The sequence below is a fragment of the Ambystoma mexicanum genome, chromosome 1p (assembly GCF_040938575.1).
Source record: "Ambystoma mexicanum isolate Mex_15411 chromosome 1p, UKY_AmexF1_1, whole genome shotgun sequence".
Lineage (NCBI taxonomy): Eukaryota > Metazoa > Chordata > Amphibia > Caudata > Ambystomatidae > Ambystoma > Ambystoma mexicanum.
In genome coordinates this window covers 534,430,770-534,453,211 of record NC_090921.1, presented here as the reverse complement: position 1 = coordinate 534,453,211, position 22,442 = coordinate 534,430,770, and positions in this window count along the sequence as shown.

The following is a 22,442-nucleotide window of genomic DNA, read 5'->3' as shown; positions in this document are numbered from 1 at the left end:
CCCAATGAAAGACAGAACCATGCAGGAATTCTCTAACTCCAGAGAAAAGAGGCAGATGGTTTGCCCAAGGGCTCTGCGTGTACTGTGTTTCCTGAACACACTTGCTTAAGGATTGCCCGATAGTGCCACCTCATCGCTTGGGAAACGCATCTTCCCGATCCTAAAAGAAGCACAGAATTGACAGAGCTCTGGGTGCTCCAGTCTTTCTTTACAAGTAACTATCATTCCAAAAATGCAACAACCAATTTCAACCTTGGACCTGGTAGACTGCAGAGCCACAGGTCTTTTTATGGACATTTCCTGGACACAGGCCCATGGCATACCCTGTCACACTAAAGAAGTAAGTCAAGCTGTAAAGGGAACAAATGGCAGGCCGCTGTCCTCTGGCCCTGTTAGAGAAAGGTAAATACCTCATCCATAGCTTCTGCCCCTCCCCTGCATTAATACTGCAAAGGTGAGAGATGTTACTCACTGAGACAGCCGTGCCACCCTTATCCCCGCAGCTAATGCAGGGTTTGGCATAAATGGGAGCTGAAGATGGCAAAAGCATTCAAACTTTGAAACCGTAGAGAGAATGCACTAGACATGAAGCAAATATGCACTCTACATGACGAACATGAACAATAGGTAAGATATGCATTTAGACATGAAGAAAATTAAAATAGCATCCACAGACATGAAGAACACTAACATGACCAATTCATAGGGTGAAGGCAACATGTATGACACGCGAATATAGCTCGCTAATACAGAAGCAAGAGTGTAGTTGCACAGCCATCTTATTACAAATGGAAGCCACAGCACGTCTCTGACAAAGTACAGGCCTTAAAGCCTTGGGAAAACTCAAAGAGCTGAATCCACAGAAATACTTATCAGTGCAGAGTCCAGACAGTGGTTAACAACTAATGCCAAGGTTAAAGCGAAATTAGGAAGGATCAGTGCGCCTAAATAAAGGCACGAGATAGCAATTCCTAAGATGCAAGCAGTATACTCGCAAGATTAATTAAAGTTTTATAAGAGCCAAAAGTTACCATGAAGAAAAGAATGAGTGTCCCTAGTGGCAATAGAAAACACGGCACGCACATTAATATTGAAATCTCAGTAAATAAGAGGTAAATGTATTACAAACATGATCCCATCTTATGTAACCCATAATTGGAGAACACTGGCCATTCATTAGGAGCAAACTCAGATAGAACACCTGCCGTATAGTCCCCAAACACACACCTAGTCATGAGGCACTACACAAGGCCAAGTACAAAGGGAGTGCCTGGTCTCATGGGCGGAGAACGAGGGGTGGTAACTTTTAATTGGAGGAAGAATGCTCTATGGGCCCCTCTCCCCCTACTCTATAGCTGGCTCATATCCTAATGACCTGCCAAGGGTTCAAAGCTGTTAAGCAATGTGCCAATGTATCAAAATCCTAAGACACATGCCGCCCATCAAGTAGCATGCCAACCAACTCCCTTGCCATGAAGATGATGTAGTTTAACCTTCATCAATATAGGGGTAGCTCCAGGTGGAGCCATCAGATATGTGTAACCCAAAGAAATGTTTAACACTTATGGAATCTATACATAGCTAAACCCATTAGCCGATCCCTGTTCCCTGAAGGTTTTGTAAACTGATATTATGCCATGACATCATTGATAACACATTTGGAGTACTTAAGCAACTATCTTTGTTACGTATATCGAGAGCGACAATGCATATAAGCTGTCCCGACTTTGCTTCGATGTGAATAAAGTTGGGTTTTGCTGTGCACTTTGTCTACTCCATCATTGAGTTTGGTTTCGATTGACTGCATTTCCTCTGGGCCTATCTGGGACTTTTTGGCCATTGTAACACATGGTAGCATAGGAGGGTTGGTTAGGTGTCGTTGGACGGTCGAGGAGTCCCTCCCTTTGTCCCGAAGACTGCAGAGGCGACCTGTGTAGCGCGGGATTATGTGCAACAGTAAGTGAGGTCGACAGGAGCCTCCTTTGAAGAAAAGTCCTGTTCAGACTCGGGCATGGAGGACAGAAGGCTGATAGGGCAGACTTGACGCTAAAACCCATCAGCAGATCCGTGGATGTAAGTATGACATGGGCATGGCAAAACAAGTGAGGGGGTTTGTTGTATATTGTGGGTTTTGTGAAGAAATAAGGAAGTTGACAAGAGATATCTTCCAACAAGTGTTGGGAAAGATCATGTGTTAAGCCTTGTTATGGGGCAGTATTAAAAGTGATAGATATCTCACAGAGGGATGAGAAGACAGTTTTAGTTTATGCGTGTAATTATTGCTGGTGCCAGCCTTATGTTGTGAGATAGCTTAGGAATTTATAAGTGGTTTTCTTTGAAATTTTGGAAGACGTGAGGTGGTGGTGTGGACCAAGGAGTGCGGTCCGGTGTGGGAGCAGTGAGGTGGGGCTACCTGCAGCCTGAGTGCCGTTTGTGGTGCCAGGGTTGAGAGAGGCAGGAGGCGTGGTCTTAGAGAGACACAAAGGTTGTGTTCATTTGTGGGGAAATATTATGGGGAGGGAATATAATATGATATTTTATTTGTATCGCGCTCGTACACAACGTGTTTCAGAGCGCGACTACAGGGAGAACACAACACAACAACGATCTTACTAGGCCCAGTGACTTTAAGAACGCGCAAGTGCATGGGCAAGGGAAAAAGGTAAAAAGTGCATGGAAGGGGGAGAGTGGAAAGAGTGGAAAGTGCGGGTACAGATACAGTCCCCAGTGCAAGGGGTGGCCGGGAGGCAGTGCAGGAGGGTGGCAGGTACCTGGGCCCAGGGGACAGAGGGTGGCCAGGTGCACAGGCACAGTGCCATGAGAGAGCAGATCAGTGGGGGAGAGGGGGAGCGAAGGCAGAATCAAAGAGGAAGGTCTTGAGGTACTTTCGGAACCGTAGATGGTTCTCCTCAAGTTTTAAAGAGGCAGGGAGGCTGTTCCAGAAGGAGGCCCCAGCCGAAGATAGAGATCTACCCCCAGCACGTTTCTTTAAAAAACGATTGACCCAGAGGGAGTTAGAGTTGAGGAGTGAAGAGCTCGAGAGTGGAGGTATTTGGGGAGGGATAGCTGAAGGTAGGGAAAAGGTGAGAGCGAGAATTGAAGTAGAGTTTGGTGATCATTGGTACGGTGTGTGATCATTCACTTATGTAAGTCATTGCCCTGATATAAGGATTAAACAGTTAAGTACCCTACAGAATGGGTTGAAGACACTGCAGGCAAAATGTTCATGCCCTGGCGACAAGAAAGGCACTCATTTGAAGACAGTATTGCATCACATGTGCACCTAAATGCATGCTGCTTATAAGGGCAAACAATTAAAGAACAGACGTAGGTATACTCGAGTTATGAAAAATGTTTGGGAAAGACTTGGTGGAGCCAGATACGAAGGAACGGATGCTTAACCTGCATGATGAGGGGAGTATGATGCCCACGACTCCTCCTCCCCACAGAAGTTATCCGTCCTCAACTGCACAAGGATTATATCCATTACAAGCAATAAAAGCAGCAGTAGGGTATGTGGATCACACATATGCACCCCCATACAGAAGTGAAGACACTATAAGTGGATACAAAATAAGCAAACGATGACCAATGTCCACACACGTAGAGTATGCCGAGTGCTGTGGCTTGCAAGCGAAGTTAACAGACGAAGAGGAACAGGTTCAGAGACAGAGAGGCAGGCAAGATAGGGATGAGACAGCAATTGTGCGAAGTGAATCAATAGGTGGACAAATAATGCTCAAACAGGATGGAAAGGGCATTGATGATTCTAGAGAGAAAGTAAGGGAAGTCAGAGAAATCAAGGAGAAAGAAGAAGAGGAAAGGGTGGAGGAAAAAAAAGAGAGTGACCGAGAGTAGACAGAGAGAAAAATAAAAGGTATGATGAGGAAATAGAGAAGGAAAATAGAGAAGGTAGAAAGAGAGAGGGAGAAGAGATGAGAAGAAGGAATTACAAGAAATAAACAAACAGATGCAGAGAAGTAAAGAGAAATTAAAGAAGAAGAGAGGGACAGAGAACGATAAGAGGTGGAGAGAAATAGGGAGGGGTGCGGAGAGGAAATTGATGACATTATTAACAAACCTACACTTTCAGACAGAGAAGAGCAAGAAACTATACAAAGGAGGATTGGCATGTTTTACAGGAGTAAAATAAGGGAGAATAGGGGAGGTTCCAATATAAGGGAGAATAGGGGAGGTTCACCGCAAGGTGAAGGCAAGGATGTGTTGGAAGAAGTAATGAGTAAACCCCTTTAGAAAACTAGATTTTGAGGATAGAGAGAATGAAGAGGGCAAAGACAGTGAGGATACAATGTTCGAAGACGAAGAGAGCAAGGCTAGCGAGGAGGAGGTGTCACAAGCCCCATCTATGCATACACAAATAGGGAAAGAGATAGTGTGGGCAGCGATAGAGGAACCAGCAATGAGGCCAGAACCCGTTGAATACCCAAGACGCCCAAAGGTACACTCAACTAGTCTAGAAGGACAAACGCCCTATGTGATTAGACTGAGAAATCTACCAGGACGGAAGAGTTAGCATGACAGATCGGGTGACAAAGACAAAGGGTGCAACCGCGCTTGGATGTGGCACAGGGCTAGCACAATTCACCTTATTAGAGAATGGAGGATGACTGCCACAGGCTCATGGCCACAAACCGATAAAAATAATTTAATTTGTAAGTTACCATCACTCACATCAGGAGCAGGTAAATAGATTTATAAATTGGAAAGGATTGCGTATGGTATGATATTAGCTGTAGGCAACATGAAAAACTTGTCTGCTGCCATATTGGGAGAGCAATCAAACATTTGGGGGTGAGCAGGGTATCCTGGGGTGACGGCACAAAATACCAAACATGACATTGTGCCTTTTAATAATTGTCGAGCTGACATATGGAAAGCGCTTAGGGTACAGTACTCAGACTCATTAGATATAAGCACTATTATGACCAGTAAAATGGGTGCAGACGAGGCTATGGCTGCATATGTACAGAACATTCAAGAGAAATGGAGACTAGAGAATAGGGAAGAGTGGGACAAAAACATAAAAGCATTTTTATCACATTTTATGGCAAATACTTCCTGAAGAAGTGCAGAGGCAGCTGAGAAAAATAGTAGGAATAGAAGCAAAACCATGGGCAGGAATACAATTGACTATTGTTCACTATTGTCAACTAAAACAAGAGAATGACAGAAAGAAAGCTGAAGACAGAAAGATTTAGAAAGCAACGTTAGTCCAGAGAAAACTGTCAAAATTGACAGTGGAAGGAACAGTGTTGACAAGTGGGGGAAGAAGGTTTTAATGCACAAGGAGCGCAACTAGCACTACCAAGAATGATCAGCAATTTTGCAGGAAGAGCAGAGTATAATTATTGACCCTGGGGGTGAGGGTTTGCACCCAGAAGCAGAGGGTTTGGATTCCAAGCTCTGTGAGGAGGGTTTAATGGAGGACAAGCACGATTCGGATGACCCCCACAACAGTGTTGGCCATGTGGGAAAATAGGGCACATTTCATGTGTATGCAGAAGTAGGGGAGGAATGCTACAGAATTGGCAATTAGTAGTCCCATGAGGGGGGTAATACACCACCCACCGTATAGCGCAGAACCACCAGAATATTATACCCAAGATCACCACCAGTATCAGACACCAGTGTCATAAATATAGCAGATGCAACAGGCAATGTAAACTCAGACACATCCAGCACCAATGCAGGCACAGGCATCAGCACAAAAGAACACAGTGGCACCATGGGAGGCAAGCATGTTACCGCAGACACCTACACCTAGAATAGGGGATGTGACCATTGTGGGAGGCAATACTTTCACCGGTATAGGTCTGAATATGTATCCACAATAGGACAGCACATAGAAAAACTTGATGTGTTTCATCATATCGATTATACAAGACCCACAAGAGGAACTGAGGGTCGGGTGACTATAGGTGACAAGACATTATACTTCCCATTAGATAAGGTGGTGACTGGATCTTGTGTTAGAGAGGGAAAATTCCCAATGTCAGGCATTTCCAAGGATGCACAAGGGTTTTCTGGGGTGATGACTACGGTTCCTTTTACAGACAAACTACCTTTCACTATAGCACAGACATTCCTACGCCATTGTTATATTCTCACAAGAGACCAGTTAACATGAGAAAGCCTTGATGAGTAAACTAAACATGCCAATCTCATTTATTGAAAAGGGGACAATATGCCCTACCCCAGATATCCATTAAGAAAATGTGCGAGAATTCATAACAGCATTTTATGGTCAGAAAGCACTGAGCGGGGTGCCACTAAACCCGAAAGTATTCCTTTATGGAATACATATACTATAAGCATGACTTCCACGAATACGAGACAAAGGATTAACGTTACAAGCAGAATTTGTGTTCATATCAGATGTGGTGGAAGTGCAGATAATTACAATTGAGATAGAAGAAGCCATAGTAAGAGAGGACAGAGTGATTTTGCATAGAGTAGATAACAACGGGGTGAATTGACACACAGTAATAGCGCTCAACACGGTACACAGACTAACTGACTTGACACATGAATAACTGTTGACAGATGAGGACTCAGATGATGAGGTGATGTTCAGCATCAGTCTCACATACCAGTTGCAAATTGTGGGCAGGGAGATTCCCACGAGAACGTAATTAGTGAGGAAAGTACTATCTTTTCTTCAAAAAGATTTGGCAGACATACCAAGTGTCATGATCTCTGCTTCCAAAAGGTAAGGGTTTTCCCAACTCCCTTGGAAGCAGATCCATAACCCAGGTTCCGAGGGCCAACCAGTCCCAATTGGGACCTTTTGGACCCAGTCCTGGCGCCAGTGGCACCAGGCTCATAAATGTGCCCAGTCCCAGCGCTGGAAGCGCCGGGCTCATGATGCTTGGGTGGACTTACCTGCAGCAGACCATGCTGCTTACTTGCCTGCCAGCTGAGCCTCTGATCCTCTTCTGTTTGGAACTACTTTTCCTGTTGGGTGGGGCAGGAGCCACTCCCTAGATTCAGAACACTGGAACTCTTCTGGAAAGCAGGAACTCTTTTCTTACCTAGGCGTGGCTGTGGAAGGAGACACCTAAGCACTACAGGAGGCTATTTAAACCACACCCGGTGGATGAATCTTGCTTTGCGTTATTCTGCATCCTCTGCAGCAGAACGCTCATCGTGTCTTCTGCATCGGATCCTGGGCCTAAGGAAAAAGGCTTACCATCCTGAATCCAGTCTTCAGCAACACCTATAAAGACAAGAAAGAACAGGTTAGCATTCCGGCATCTGAAAGACAAAGGCTTACCTACTCTTCGTGCGCTCCGGAGGTCTTCACACTGCATTCCGGCATCTGAAAGACAAAAGCTTACCGACTCTTCGCACGCTCCGGAGGCCTTCGGCGCTGCATCCTGCATCTGAAAGACAAAACAAGGTGCGTTTAAAGACATTGGGGAACTTTGATACTCACGTGCCATTACTCCTTTCCACATCAACCCCAGTGGGTATTCCGGCACCCTGCAGCCGCTCCGAACTCGTACCTGCAAAATAAAAGACAGTTAGAGCGCATCGTGAAGCAGGCAACAAGCGCTTACTTATGTGCTTCCAAGCGCTTCTATTCATCATACGGACTCCATCTTCAACTCACTTCAGCCCGTCATCCGCCATCGCCGGAACCTGCAAAACAAGAGACATCATTGCTAAAGACTTTAAAGACAATAGAATTACTCGAAACTTACCGTTCGTGCAGTAAACGACGGACAGCAGTCCTCTGAAGTCAAGAGGCCTGCGCTACCGATCCAGTGAAGAAACTGGTTACAGCACCCTGCCCCGAGGCAGATGGAGAGCTCGGCATTCACTTACCTAAGGTGAGAGCGTTAACCTTTGGGGTCTACAGGAGAGCAAAAAAGGGAAGAGATAGGGACACCCCAATAACCCCAGTTCATTAATCCCATATTTTCTGTCTATAGACATCTTACTCTTGAAGTCAGGCATACAGTGCACAGAGGGCCAGCCCAAAGAGCCAACCGGGTGCTACACATCACCTTTGAAGATACGGTAGTCGCCCAGTCAAGACCGGCGCCTCTGCGAGAATCAGGTGAGCGTTACAGAAGGCAAAGCCTACCGCAAAACTCTCGCCCAGGCGCTATGGAAACCTCGGATACTGACCATCTAGCCCGGTTACTTGGGGAACTAAGGGCAGAAGTGCATGCAGCTCGTCAGGAAACGAATGCTCTAAGAAGGGAACTAATTATTTCCAAGGAGAGAACAGACGGTCTTGCTAGACAATTGCTACAGTCACAAGCCGGACAAACCCCGTTACCCGCATCAGGGGCAAATCTTCCTTCAACATCCTCTATGAATCCAGTGCAGATCAACCTACCTGGGAATGTACCTCTGGCTCCGCCCGAACGATTTTCTGGTGACCCAAAGAGGTTTGCAGTATTTATCAATCAGTGCCGGTTGCACTTCTTATGCCGGCCAGCAGCCTTTCCAACTGATCAAGCTAAAGTAGCTTTTGTACTTTCGTACCTTAGTGGCAATGCGGCAGACTGGTCGATCCCTCTAGTTAATCAAGATGATTCGGTTCTCCATGATTTTCAAGCCTTTCAGCTTAGTATGGAAAAACTGTTCGCAAGACATTCACAGGGGCAGGCCTTGGACAATGAGCTTCTTTCGTTGCGACAGGGTAATCAAGACCTTTTGGCTTATATTGCATCTTTCAATAGACTAATAGTGGAAACTCAATGGCCTGAGGACAAAAGGATTACGCTGTTTTACAGAGGTCTACGTGGAGAGCTCAAAGACGTTTTAGCCCAAGTAGTGAATCCCCCACAAGACTGTTCGGATTATATAGACTTGGTCGTTCAAATAGATCATAGACTGCAGAACAGGAAGGCCGACCGTTCCAAGTTTGATGCTCGAGTATTTTCCAAACCGCCAACTCCTTCCAAAGGAGTAGACTCCGGGGAACCCATGCAAATCGGGGGTCTGAAAGGTCCTCTAACACAAAAGGAGCGGGAAAGGAGAAAACAGTTGCAATTATGCCTATATTGCAGAAACTCAGGGCACTTTCTTCGAGACTGTCCGGTGAAACCTGCCAAGAAGGCAGTAGGAGCTGCAGTTACCAAAGTTACAAACTCTGAGCAGGGAAACGACCTCGCCCGACAAGAATAGAGGTCCTCTTGCCGAGCGTGAAAACCAGTTCCGTGACCTCGCATTTCGTGATACCTATGGTCCTCATTAGCCCTGATAATCCGGATCGATTACATGCAATTGAAGCTTACGTCGACAGCGGTGCCATCGGCAATTATGTGGATCATGAAATGGTTTTGAGGATGAATCTAACTCTTTGTCCCAAGGCTGTAAAGGACGTCATTACTACAGTGGATGGTACGGAGATAGCCTCCGGGCCAGTAACGCATACCACTCAAGAGGTGACGCTAGTAAGTCAAGATGGAAACCATGAGAAGATCGTGTTCGATGTGATCAAGGCCCCTCAGTTTCAGATTATTCTAGGAATACCTTGGTTAGAGAAACACAATCCTCTGATCGATTGGCGAGCAAGAACGGTCCAGTTTCCAGAATGTGTCTCTACTTGTCACCCTCCACCTGGTGTTGCACTGGCAGCAATTTCTTCAGAGACTCCCCAGTTACCTCCCAAATACCTTGAATACCAAGATGTTTTCCGGAAGGATCAGGCTAACACTCTACCTCCTCATAGGTCTTATGACTGCCAGATAGACCTGATACCTGGATCTACTCCTCCTTGTAGTAGAATTTATGCCCTCACCGAGCCTGAGAACCTTCACCTTCGACAATACCTGGATCAGTACCTGGCGAATGGGTTTATTCGTCCTTCCAAGTCCCCTGCTTCTTCAGCTTTGTTCTTCGTTCCAAAAAAGGAAGGAGACCTTAGAACTTGTATCGATTATCGCTCCCTGAACCAGATCACCGTTAAGAATAGATATCCGTTACCTTTGATCCCTGAACTCCTGGACCAAGTCAGAAAAGCATGCATATATACAAAGCTGGATCTTAGAGGAGCTTACCACTTGGTACGAGTAAAAGAGGGCGATGAATGGAAGACTGCCTTCCGCACCAAGTATGGGCTATTTGAATATCAGGTCATGACCTTCGGACTTTGCAATGCCCCGGCCGCCTTTCAATATTTTATGAACGATGTCCTCAGAGAGCTCATAGATGTGTGTGTTGTTGTTTACATTGACGACATCCTCGTTTATTCTTCATCGGAATCTGAACATCGGAAACACGTGAAAATGGTCCTCGAAAGATTGCGTCAACACAAACTTTTCGCTAAGTTGGAAAAATGTGTTTTCAACGTGACTGAAGTTGAATTCTTGGGATTCATATTATCACCTGGCGGAGTACGTATGGATTCAAAGAAGGTCGATGCAGTTCTCAAATGGCCATCACCATCCTCCGTAAAAGGTGTGCAAAGCATGTTAGGCTTCGCTAACTTTTACCGCATGTTTATCCCCGAATTCTCTCGAATAGTCCAGCCCATCACTGCCTTGTTAAAGAAAAACAAACGTTTTGAATGGTCTACCGAGGCGGAACAAGCTTTCCAGGATTTGAAGACTAAATTTATCTCTGCACCAATCTTAAAACACCCTCGCCCCGAACTCCCCATACATCGTGGAAACTGATGCTTCAAGCCTTGCCATGGGGGCAGTTCTATCACAAAAGGACCCGGTAACCAAATAGTTGCATCCCGTGGCATTTTGGTCCCGCAAATTCTCGCCTCCTGAAATCAATTACACGATTACTGACAAGGAACTTCTGGCTATCAAGTCTGCCTTTAAGGCTTGGCGGCATTATCTGCTGGGGGCCCGACACACCGTTACTGTGATTACGGATCACCGAAACCTGCAATATTTGAAAACCGCAAAAGCCCAATCCTCTAGACAACTCCGTTGGGCATTATTCTTTGCCGAGTTTGACTTCATAATTACCTATCGACCTGGTACAAAGAACGGTAAAGCTGATGCCCTTTCTCGGATGGGAGTGGAAGAACACTTGATCAACCCTAAACCTGTACCAATCATTCCCGAACAAAGAATTCTGGGTGTAATCGCCACAGAATCCATAGAGGAAGTTAAGGATAAAGCCAGGCAACTTGTAACTCCAGCAGACATACAGAATTGGCATCTGCAGGGAAAGGACTTTGCAGTAAAGGACAACTTATTGTATTTCCAAGAACGATTATACCTACCCAGCACAGATTTACAGAAAAAAGTAATCTCCTGTTATCACGATTCTTTAATGGAAGGTCATCCCGGTATGGCCAAGACCTCAGAAAAGATCAAGCGCTACTTCTGGTGGCCGTCTTGGAAAAAAGATATTAGAGACTTTATAATGTCTTGTGGAGTATGTGCCCAAAACAAGAGTCAAAAGGAAAGACCAGCAGGCCTCTTACGCCCTATTGACATCCCACCTCGCCCTTGGCATACGCTTTCTATGGACTTCATCACCGATCTACCTCCATGCTCCGGATACAATACGATTCTAGTAATCGTGGACTTATTCTCCAAGATGGCGCATTTCATTCCGCTCAAAGGCTTGCCAACAGCAGCAACTCTGGCCCGAGAATTTCTCGAAGACATCGTCCGACTACACGGTTTTCCTTCGGTTCTAATTTCGGATCGAGGTAGTCAATTTATTTCTCATTTTTGGCGAAGTTGCTGTCGGTCGGCTCAAATTGATGTGAGACTATCGACCAGTCACCACCCTCAGACCGACGGACAAACCGAGAGGACCAATCAAACTCTGGAACAGTATTTACGCTGCATGCTGCAACAAACTGAAAAAACTTGGAAAGACATCCTTTGGATAGCCGAATATGCCTACAATAACTCTGTCCATTCGGGAACTGGGAAAACACCGTTTTTTCTTTTGTACGGCAGTCACCCTCGAACCTCGGAGTTGGATCCCCTCCAAGATCTTGAAACACCAGCAGTAGACTACCTGCATTCTACAATCACCCAAGCCTTTAAGGAAGCTGTTTCTCACCTTCAAAGGGCTAAAGAACAATACAAGAAAGGAGCAGATCAACATCGGAAGGAAGCCCCTCAATATCAAGTAGGGGACCAAGTCTGGTTATCCACCAAATATCTACCTCTAAAAGGGCCACGCACATTCAACCCAAGATACCTTGGTCCCTATTCCATCACTACCATAATAAACCCAGTAGCGGTCAAGTTGGACTTGCCCCCTCACATGAAGATACATCCGGTCTTCCACGTCTCTCTATTAAAACCCGTGCAACCTCAAACCCGACTAACTAAATCTCCAAAACCCATCCTAGTTGATGGAGAACTCGAGTTTGAAGTCAAAAGCATTCTGGACTCCAAGATCTCCAAATCTAAACTATTTTACCTAATTGACTGGAAAGGCTACGGCCCCCAAGAGAGATCCTGGGAACCTGCTGAATATGTCCACGCTCCTCGCCTAATCACAAGATTTCACCGAACATTTCCTGACAAGCCAAAACCCCCGGAGAAGCCCGGTTTGGGAGGGGCCTTGAGGGGAGGTACTGTCATGATCTCTGCTTCCAAAAGGTCAGGGTTTTCCCAACTCCCTTGGAAGCAGATCCATAACCCAGGTTCCGAGGGCCAACCAGTCCCAATTGGGACCTTTTGGACCCAGTCCTGGCGCCAGTGGCACCAGGCTCATAAATGTGCCCAGTCCCAGCGCTGGAAGCGCCGGGCTCATGATGCTTGGGTGGACTTACCTGCAGCAGACCATGCTGCTTACTTGCCTGCCAGCTGAGCCTCTGATCCTCTTCTGTTTGGAACTACTTTTCCTGTTGGGTGGGGCAGGAGCCCCTCCCTAGATTCAGAACACTGGAACTCTTCTGGAAAGCAGGAACTCTTTTCTTACCTAGGCGTGGCTGTGGAAGTAGACACCTAAGCACTACAGGAGGCTATTTAAACCACACCCGGTGGATGAATCTTGCTTTGCGTTATTCTGCATCCTCTGCAGCAGAACGCTCATCGTGTCTTCTGCATCGGATCCTGGGCCTAAGGAAAAAGGCTTACCATCCTGAATCCAGTCTTCAGCAACACCTATAAAGACAAGAAAGAACAGGTTAGCATTCCGGCATCTGAAAGACAAAGGCTTACCTACTCTTCGTGCGCTCCGGAGGTCTTCACACTGCATTCCGGCATCTGAAAGACAAAAGCTTACCGACTCTTCGCACGCTCCTCCGGAGGCCTTCGGCGCTGCATCCTGCATCTGAAAGACAAAACAAGGTGCGTTTAAAGACATTGGGGAACTTTGATACTCACGTGCCATTACTCCTTTCCACATCAACCCCAGTGGGTATTCCGGCACCCTGCAGCCGCTCCGAACTCGTACCTGCAAAATAAAAGACAGTTAGAGCGCATCGTGAAGCAGGCAACAAGCGCTTACTTATGTGCTTCCAAGCGCTTCTATTCATCATACGGACTCCATCTTCAACTCACTTCAGCCCGTCATCCGCCATCGCCGGAACCTGCAAAACAAGAGACATCATTGCTAAAGACTTTAAAGACAATAGAATTACTCGAAACTTACCGTTCGTGCAGTAAACGACGGACAGCAGTCCTCTGAAGTCAAGAGGCCTGCGCTACCGATCCAGTGAAGAAACTGGTTACAGCACCCTGCCCCGAGGCAGATGGAGAGCTCGGCATTCACTTACCTAAGGTGAGAGCGTTAACCTTTGGGGGTCTACAGGAGAGCAAAAAAGTTAGAGCGCATCGTGAAGCAGGCAACAAGCGCTTACTTATGTGCTTCCAAGCGCTTCTATTCATCATACGGACTCCATCTTCAACTCACTTCAGCCCGTCATCCGCCATCGCCGGAACCTGCAAAACAAGAGACATCATTGCTAAAGACTTTAAAGACAATAGAATTACTCGAAACTTACCGTTCGTGCAGTAAACGACGGACAGCAGTCCTCTGAAGTCAAGAGGCCTGCGCTACCGATCCAGTGAAGAAACTGGTTACAGCACCCTGCCCCGAGGCAGATGGAGAGCTCGGCATTCACTTACCTAAGGTGAGAGCGTTAACCTTTGGGGGTCTACAGGAGAGCAAAAAAGGGAAGAGATAGGGACACCCCAATAACCCCAGTTCATTAATCCCATATTTTCTGTCTGCAGACATCTTACTCTTGAAGTCAGGCATACAGTGCACAGAGGTCCAGCCCAAAGAGCCAACCGGGTGCTACACATCACCTTTGAAGATACGGTAGTCGCCCAGTCAAGACCGGCGCCTCTGCGAGAATCAGGTGAGCGTTACACCAAGCTCATTATGGACCAGTGGTCTTTATTACATTGGTCTGTTATAAGGAGTGGGAGCAGTCAAAATTAAACTGAAGAAGGGAGCCATTTTGCCACGAGTAAAACAGTATCCCATGTCAAAAAAATCTGATGTGGGCATCTATGAAACCATCACTGCCCTAGTGCGACAGGGGTAATTAGTGTCTTCAGAATCATCACGCAACATGGCAATGTACCCAATTAAGAAAGCGACAGAGGGCCATGGAGATTTATACAGGACCTATGCCCCCTGAATAATATTGTTGAGACCGAATTTCCATTAGTGCTAAATCCAGCCACAATATTATGTAACGTCCCATTTACAGCTAAATACTTTACAGTGATTGATTTAAAGAATGCCTTCTTTTCAATGTCTTTGCATGAAGAGTCACAATATTTGATCCCGTTCACTTATCGTGGAATCCAATTGCAACATTCCTGTTTACCCCAGGGGTCCTGTGAATCATCCTTGGTCTTCAACGGGGCGCTTCAGATGGACCTAGGAAATGTACAACTTGGCAGTGCGGTCATCCAATATGTGGATGAAATCTTAGTCTGCAGAACAACAGAAGAAGAGTGCAGGAAAGACTCAGTGAAATTGTTGACAGTAATGGCAGAAAAAGGGTACAAAGTGGACACAGAGAAACCACAATATTATCAGGAAGGGGTTCTATAGATAGGCAAGCTAATATCAAACGAAGGGAGGAAAGTGACACCTGAAAGAGTGGAAGCATTTATGAAAACATACAGGCCGGAGACAGTGAAAGAATTACAGCAATTTCTGGGCCTTTGCAGTTATTGTAGGGTATGCATTTTCGACTGCAGCACCTGTCTCAGGCCACTCCTAAAAGGACTAAAAAAAAAGACTAAAAGAAGCACAGAAGTACAAAAGTGACATAGCCCGGACCGCCAACATGCTAGATGCCTTGACGAGTTAAAACTGGCAATAAGGACAGCTCCAATGTTAGGGATTCCTAAGTACAGAGAAGACTTATTTCTGTTCTCCCATTCAAATGGAGTAATGATGACGGCTGTCCTTGAACAGAAAAGTTCTATGGGATACAAACCATTAGCATTCTACAGTGCAATCTTAGATCCAGTAATGAGAGGTCATTACCCATGTGAGCAAGCATTGGCTGCAGCAGCTTTTGCAATTGAGTAGTCGGGCCTATGGACTGTTCAGTCACATTACATGTTTAACATGCTCTTTTCACCATACGTGAAAAACACAAAAGTACATTGACGACACAGAGAGCCTCTGGCTATGAAGTCTTTATATCAAATCCATTGATTAAACATGTTAGGTGTTGAGTAGTGAACCCTGCCAGATTCATAGGAGAAACAGCAAAGGAGGGAGATTATGTGCAGGATAGGACTACCTACAATGATTACTATGATGATGTACCTCATGTTAAAGAAAATGCTCTAGGAGAGGGGATTATTCTCTTCATTGATGAGTCATCAACGATACACCAGAGCTCTGGTGAAAGGCACAGTGGAATAGCAGTGATGAAAGCAGGGGAAAATTACAGATTTTATATAATAACAAGCGCAAGATTGCCAGCTCACTTTTCAGCATAATCAGCAGAGTTGGCATTGAAGCACATAAGGATGAGGTGGGAACAGTGTATTCCGACTGACTCTGCATGTGTGATGTCTACAGTACACGCAGGACTGTCACAATGGAAAAGAAGGGGCTTTCTTGGCACAGACAGCACACAAGTACAACATGTGCCATTACTAGAAAGGCTCATAGACAAACTTGAAATTCCATCAACTATCGCCATGGTGAAGTGAACAGTGCTCACTAAAAGTGCAGATCTGATTTCTTGCGGCAATGAGGCCACTGCTATAGCAGCAAAATGGGCAGCATATTTTTCAGAAGTATCTGACGTTGCAACTGCCCAAACAAATACACACATACACGCAACATGGTGGCAAAGAAGGGTTTTAATACACTACCTGTAGAGCAAATTATTGAGTTGCATGGAAGGGGACAACCAGAAGAACAGGAATTATGGAAAAGGAGGGGGTGCTCATTGTCCCCCACAGAAGCAATGTGGTGCCAGGATCACACTGGGAAGCCTGTTATACCACTAGGGAAGCTCACAGCAGCACTAAAACAGTTGTGTAGAGGAGAAGCCACATGCCTCTGCAGGAAGTCCCGCCCCCCTACGACCTATATGCTGGGAGCCTGAAATCATGCCATGCTTGACATCAGCAGTTGTGACTATTCTGCTGCGAATATTCAAGAAAAGATATCCATTGAGAAAACCTTATCAAATTCCTGACGAGACGACAATCTATTGGAGGAGCTTCCTGAAGGAATATGAGAAAGAGAGAAAGAGAATCTGGTGACATCACAAGAGATGAGCGTGACACCCTGAAGAATGGCTGAGGAAGAAAATGCATGGATCATCTAGAAACCAATGACGAAAATAAGCGTTGAGTAACTTTAAAGTACAAAACAAGATTGTATATATAAAAAGTACTGCAGAAAATTCAAGTCATTCAATAAATGTACAGATGCAGCAATGTAAGTAGATTAAGTGATCATAGAAGATGGCTATACATAGTGAAGAGACTGCAGGGGAATCCCGCCATTGTATAGAAACTCGACATCAGTGTCACAAATATAGTAAACTTAAACTTGTGGAAAGAAGAGCTGTAAGTTGTGTTGCAGCAAAGAATGAGTCAAGATCGTGGAAGAATCGAGAAGGGCTGTCTGGCCTGGTGTCAAGGCTGAAGCAGCCATGACCGGTTATCTATTCCTGTAGGCAGTGAACTTGAGATGCTGAATCATCCCTTGTTAAGGTGCAAAGAAAGAACACCATGAGTGTCAGGTTTTATTCATTAAAGACAATTAAATGCTGTAAAATGGGCCAAACAGCGGTCTCCTATCACGTGAGTCAAGGATGGAAACAGAGTTCGGCATGCAGTCCCAGAACTATGACAGCACGTGCTCACACCCCCTTCTATTACCAGAGATGAGAATACACTGCAAGGCCAAGTTCAAAGACAATCATCATGGCAGAAGGCATGAGTGAGGAGAGACATTGGGCTAACAGGGTGCAGAGGTAAAGTCAGTCCACCTCCTGGTACCTGTGGTATTAGCTTATGTGCTGCTAGTGAACCAAATGTTCCAGACTGGCACGAGCATGATAACCAATTGTAGAGGGCCATATGGTTTGAGAACCAATAGTATACTGTGTACTTAATAATGATGAAGAATGACTTGCACTAGAGGGGGGCATACGTGGTCCACCTGACAGTAGATGTCCAATCACAACCCAACCCCTTATAGAAAGTATACTTATATGTTCCCCTTGAACATATCACAACCGCACGTAGGTTTTTCTTATTTGCCACATAGTATGACGTCACGTATGACACTTTTTGATTATATTCGTGTGATTTCTTTATGAAATGCTTCAAGAATGCTTGTGCGATGTCTGTTGATGTCCGTTTGTTACGCTCACCTGGCTCCCACAGGGGCGTCGGTCGGACCCGGACAGCTGCGGTCTCCACCCACGTGATGCGTAGTGCAGCGATGACTGACTGGATCTGCCCTCCTAATCTTGTCTGCTTAGCCCGTAGAAATATTCTCCTGCAAGTGGAGAGATGGATTGAGCCACTTGTGGATTCAAGTGATGGCACCCCCACAGTCCTCCCCAACTAATCACCTCCGAAATGCCCTCACAGCAATCTCATCTTATATTCTTGAAAGATGAGCTCTCCATCCTGCGTGTATTTGCAGGGGCGCGTCGATTCCAGTTACTTCACTGGTTTGAAGGCTTGGGAGAGTTTCGGAGAGTATTGACTCTGAGGTTCCTGGTGAGGACCAGTAAGTATAAAGTTCATAGAGTTCAATATGTCCGATGTTCACTCTTGTTCCACCCTTCCTTTCTTGTCTTGCAGGTGGCTCGTGAAAAGCTGCTCTTGTGGCAGCTGTTGCCGCTCAGGTAAGAGTCTGTATTACCCGGTGCTGTCCGGTAAATGTTGCACATGGAAAACGTGTTGTTTTGTCTCTCTTTACAGATGCAGCACGTGAAAATATGGAGAGCCACAAAAGGATGCCTCCGGTGGTAAATCAGGTAAGTCTATGGTGGTAAGAATTATATTTGTTGGTTCCCTCAGCTCACCTTGTGGTTTTCCTTTGTCTCCTAGGTGCCGAAATTCGGCGAAGAAATGATGGAGGCAGCGCCGACCCGAAGGATGCTGTGAAGACTGGTGAGTATGGTGCGACGCTGCAGCTGGAGGTGCGCCGCGTGCAGAAATGATGTTCTTTACAGGTCCGGAGACGAGATGGATCCAGAATCAGGTGTGGAATAGAAATAAGTTTGTTTTCTAACCTTGTCCCTTTCTTTCCTCTTTGTTTGAGGAGCTCCGGATTCGAGGTGGGCGTGGCAGAAGACTGGATGCAGGCTGCAGGCACGGTGAGCGTTACGCTGCTGGATGAAGAATAACGCGAAGCGTGTGTTGCTGGTCGGGCGTGGTTTAAATAGCCTCAAAAGTAGTCCCAGGTAAGAAGTCCCTATAACCACACCCGAGTAAAAAATAGTCCCTGTGGAAAAATAGTCCCTTTCAGGCTTCATGTTGGATTGGAGTCATTTGCAGCATGGTCTGCCTGAGGTAAGTAATGACTATGAGCCTGGCGCCCTAGGCGCCAGGACTGATTTCCACTATGAGCCTGGCGCCTAAGGCGCCAGGACTGAACCCAGACAGCCCCTAGCTGGGGCTGCTGAGGTTTTACTAAATGTCTAGATGCCTGCTCCCAGGGCTGATGGGCTTGGTCCGGATGCCTGGGGGTACGCATCATGACAGCACTCCCCCCCAAGGCCCCTCCTAAAGTTGTTCTTCCCCTGGGCCCTGGTTTGTCTGGGAGGTTCCGATGGAATCTTTTCACCAACCGAGGTGCATGGACGTGGTCACTAGGTTCCCATGACCTTTCTTGTGGTCCGTAGCCCTTCCAATCGATTAAATAAAAAAAGTTTTGATTTAACCATTTTGGAGTCCAGGATATTTTTTACCTCGAATTCAGGTTCTCCATCTATCAAGATGAGGTCGGGTGGTTTGGTTAATCTTGTTCCTGGCTGAACCAGTTTTAAAAGTGAAACATGAAAGACAGGATGAATGCGCATATTAGAGGGTAATTCCAATTTGACGTCTACCGGGTTGATAATGGCCTTAATAGTGTAAGGTCCCAAATATCTAGGGTTAAAAGTCCGAGTTCCCTTCAGAGGTATGTTTTGTAGCTAGCCAAACTGGTATTGTGGAGTTTCACTTCTATGTTGATCAGCATTTTTCTTATATGTCTCTTTTGCTTGTTTCAAATGTTCTGTTGCCTCTTTAAAGACTTGTGTAATAGTAGAATGCAAATGACTAACTGCAGGCCTTTCTAAATGCTGAGGCGAATCTAGTTCTGAGATTCGAGGGTGATGTCCATATATGGTATAAAAGGGGCTTTGTCCGGTTCCTGAATGTACAGAGTTATTGTATGCATACTCGGAAATCCATAAAATATCTTTCCAATTACTTTCGGTCTGGTGTAGCATGCAACGTAGGTACTGTTCAAGGGTCTGGTTGGTCCTCTCTGTCTGACCATCGGTCTGGGGATGGTGACTGGTTGATAACCTCACATCGATTTGCGCCAGTTGACAAAATTTCTTCCAAAAATGTGAAATGAATTGACTACCTCGGTCAGAGACCAATATGGAAGGAAATCCGTGTATTCGAACAATGTTTTCGAGGAACTCCTTGGCCAGAATTGAAGCAGAAGGTAATCCCTTTAGAGGAATAAAGTGGGCCATCTTGGAAAAAAGATCCACAATAACTAGAATGGTGTTAAATCCATTACATGGAGGTAGATCTGTAATAAAGTCTAACAATAAGGTGTGCCATGGTGTAGGTGGAATATCCAAAGGTTGTAAGAGGCCAGCTGGTTTTTTCTTCTGACTTTTGTTTTGGGCGCAAATGCCACAAGACATTACAAATGACTTTACGTCTTTTCGCCAGTTGGGCCACCAGAATTGTCTCTTAATTTTAGCTTCAGTTTTTGTGATACCTAGGTGTCCTTTCATCAGGGCGTCATGATAATTGGAGATGACTAGTTCTTGTAGTTTCTTGTGTGGTAGAAATAGTCACCCTTGATAATAAGGTATGTCATTGATGACTGATTAGTCCGAGCCTTTCTTCACCCAGTCCTGCAGGTCGAAGAGTTGTTGGATCTTTACTTGAATATCCTCTAGTGTCTGTAGAATGGTTATGCCAATAATTCTTTGTTCTGAAATTATAGCCACCGGTTCCGGGTTCGCATATGCTTCTCCCATCCCTATTCGGGATAAGGCATCTGCCTTGCCATTTTTACAACCTGGTTGATAAGTGATCACGAAATCGAACTCGGCAAAGAACAATGCCCATCGTAGTTGACGCGACGATTGGGCCTTGGCTGTTTTTAAATACTGCAAGTTCCGGTGATCGGTGATTACCGTAATGGTATGCCTGGCACCGAAAAGACAATGCCGCCAAGCCTTGAAGGCGGATTTGATGGCTAATAATTCTTTATTGGTACCCGCATTGTTTAACTCGGGTGCAAAGAACTTTCTGGACCAAAATGCTACTGGGTGAAGTTGACCGGTTTCAGGATCCTTCTGGAACAGGACAGCTCCCATGGCTAAACTGGATGCATCAGTTTCAACTATGTATGGAAGTTCGGGGCGTGGATGCTTTAAGACAGGTGCAGACGTAAATTTCGCTTTCAGCTCTTGGAAGGCCTTTTCAGCTTCTTTGGTCCACAAGAAGCATTTGTTTTTTCGCAAAAGTGCTGTGATAGGGTGTATAACATGTGAGAAATCCGGAATGAATCTGCGGTAGAAATTAGCAAATCCGAGCATGCTTTGTACTCCTTTAACTGAACTGGGTGATGGCCACTTGAGGATTGCATCCACCTTTCGAGAGTCCATTCGGACTCCTTTTGGAGTCAGTATAAATCCAAGGAATTCAACTTCCGTAGCATGAAAAACAAAGCATTTTTCCAATTTTGCATACAACTTGTGCTGGCGTAGTTTCTCAAGGACTGCACGAACGTGCTTCACATAGTCTGATTCTGAAGAGGAGTACACTAGAATATCGTCTATGTATACAACAACAGAGACGTCAATGAGTTCACGAAGGACATCGTTCATAAAATACTGGAAGGCTGCTGGTGCATTGCACAACCCGAAGGGCATCACCTAGTATTCGAATAACCCGTACTTCCATTCGTCGCCTTTCTTTACACGTACCAGATGATATGCCCCTCGGAGATCTAATTTAGTGTAGATGCAAGCGTCATTTACTTGGTCTAGTAATTCGGGGATCGGAGGCAATGGGTATTGGTTCTTAACCGTGATCTGATTTAATGCGCGGTAGTCTATGCACGTTCTGAGGTCACCTTCCTTTTTAGGCACAAAGAACAAAGCTGAAGATGCAGGGGACTTGGATGGACGAATGAAGCCATTAGCAAGGTATTGGTCCAAGTATTGTCGTAGGTGATGGTTTTCAGGTTCCGTAAGTGCGTAGATCCTACTACATGGAGGTTGTGCACCGGGTATGAGATCGATTTGACAATCGTATGATCTGTGAGGTGGTAGGGCGTTTCCCTGTTCCTTTTGGAAAACATCCTGGAATTCTTGATATTCCTGAGGTAACTGCACGACTGGATTAGCGACTGTGGCCAGGCCTTGGTTCAAGGGTTTTTTCGGGTAACAAGTATGTGCACAATCCGGGAAGGTTATTCTCTTATTTCGCCAATCAATACAAGGATTATGTGTTTCCAACCAAGGTATCCCCAGTATTATTTGGAACTGCGGGGCTTTGATAAAATCAAACCCAATAGTCTCTCGATGCCCATCATGACCCAATAGTGTCATCCCTGCGGTGGAATGAGTTACAGGCCCAGAGGCAATTTCAGTTCCATCGACTGTGGTGATGACATCCGAAGTGGTCTTTTTGCAGAGAGATAGATTCATCCTAGAAGCCAACTCGTGGTCCACATAGTTTCCTATGGCCCCGCTATCAATGTATGCCCTCACTGCGTGCATACGTGATGGCTGCCTTGGATCTATAAGGACCATTGATATGATGAAGTGCGAGGTC